The sequence below is a fragment of the Geospiza fortis genome, unplaced genomic scaffold (assembly GCF_000277835.1).
Source record: "Geospiza fortis unplaced genomic scaffold, GeoFor_1.0 scaffold628, whole genome shotgun sequence".
Lineage (NCBI taxonomy): Eukaryota > Metazoa > Chordata > Aves > Passeriformes > Thraupidae > Geospiza > Geospiza fortis.
In genome coordinates, this window is record NW_005054596.1 from 208,805 (window position 1) to 210,709 (window position 1,905).

The following is a 1,905-nucleotide window of genomic DNA, read 5'->3' on the forward strand; positions in this document are numbered from 1 at the left end:
GGATTTTTGTGGGAATGTGGCTGGAACGGGCTCCTCCACTCATGGAATGTGGGAATTTTATCCCCGGGGTGTCTCCTTGCCCTCGGGGATTTCTCCTGTCCCGAAAATGCCAGGAACAGGTTTTACCCCAGAATTCCCAGGTTTTCCCTTTGCTCGGGATGGGTTGGGGCGGGAAGAAGAGGAAGCAGCTGGAACTTCATCCCAGAGCAGCTTTATTGAGGGGAGACATAAAAAAACTGGGATTTCAAGCCCTCATTACACCAGGAAAGCGACCCCAATCCCAATCCTAATCCCAATCCCAATCCTAATCCCAATCCTAATCCCAATCCCAATCCCAATCCCAATCCCAATCCCAAGGAATTCCCTGCTCCAAGTGCTGATGGGGGATCCCAGAGGGGATCCCACCCTTGGGATCATCTCCCCACCTTTGGGGGGCTCAGGAACGGGATCCGCCGGCACAGATCCCAACTTGATCCCAAATTTTATTTTGGGATCAACCCAGACAGGATTTAAGAGGAAAACAACATTCCCAGGAAACCCCAAAGCATTAAAAGGGAGATCCCAGCAGATCCAGGTGGGATTTGGGGCCACTCTGGAACACCAGAGCTCAGTCCAGGAATACATTTGGGATTGGCCAAGAAGAGGAAAGCCCAAGCAGAAATCTGGGAATGGGAGGCCGGGAATTGCGGGATGAGGCTGGAGGATCCCATGGGACGTCAGCACGGAGGCGGCTCCGGTGTCACCGTCACCACCACGGTGTCCTCGTCGCTGTCGTCCGAGCTGCAGATGATGATGCTGCCGCCCTCTGCGAGGGAAATCCCAAAATTCCGGATCCCACACGATCAACGTTCCCGAGCTTTGCACCGGGAACCAACCTCAGCGTGGGGGGAACCCTTGGAATGGTGGTGACTACGTGGATCCTGAATTCCAGGGATCCCTCACCCCATGGATCCTTCATCCCATGGATCCTGAATTCCATGGATCCTTCATCCCATGGATCCTGAATTCCATGGATCCTTCATCCCATGGATCCTGAATTCCATGGATCCTTCATCCCATGGATCCTGAATTCCATGGATCCTTCATCCCATGGATCCTGAATTCCATGGATCCTTCATCCCATGGATCCTGAATTCCATGGATCCTTCATCCCATGGATCCTGAATTCCATGGATCCTTCATCCCATGGATCCTGAATTCCATGGATCCTTCATCCCATGGATCCTGAATTCCATGGATCCTTCATCCCATGGATCCTGAATTCCATGGATCCTTCATCCCATGGATCCTGAATTCCATGGATCCTTCATCCCATGGATCCTGAATTCCATGGATCCTTCATCCCATGGATCCTGAATTCCATGGATCCTTCATCCCATGGATCCTGAATTCCATGGATCCTTCATCCCATGGATCCTGAATTCCATGGATCCTTCATCCCATGGATCCTGAATTCCATGGATCCTTCATCCCATGGATCCCTCATTCCATGGACCCCTCACCCCATGGATCCCTCATCCCACAGATCCCTGACCCCATGGATCCTTCACCTCATGGATCCTTCACCCCATGGATCCCGAATTACACAGATTCTCCATCCCACGGATCCCTCACCCTAGGGATCTGGACCCTCCCCCCTCCTTGGCCAAGATTCCCATGGGATGGGGGCACAGAAAGGCCAGGAATGATCCCATGGGATGAGGAAAAGCAGGATCCCAGGCACGGTGACATTCCCGGTGCCCACCTGTGTCACCGGCACGGACGCAGTTGTGCCGCGACGTGGAGGGGCCGGGCTCCGTCTGGAATTCCCACTGGGATTCGGCATGGCTGGGGCCTGGCTCGTGGTCGCATTCCAGCTTCAGGATCTTGGGAGACACCTGGCTGCTCCTCCCCGTGCTGGGCAGC

General features: G+C 54.0%; 1 long non-coding RNA gene across 1 annotated transcript; it reads right to left on the minus strand.

Annotated features, from left to right (window-relative positions):
• Positions 1-195: 195 nt before the first annotated feature.
• On the minus strand, positions 196-1,898 carry LOC115948891. Its single transcript, XR_004082655.1, has 2 exons — positions 1,745-1,898; positions 196-805 (listed from the first exon to the last, which is right to left on the minus strand). It is a non-coding gene; the product is annotated as an uncharacterized LOC115948891 (long non-coding RNA).
• Between the last annotated feature and the right edge of the window lie 7 nt (positions 1,899-1,905).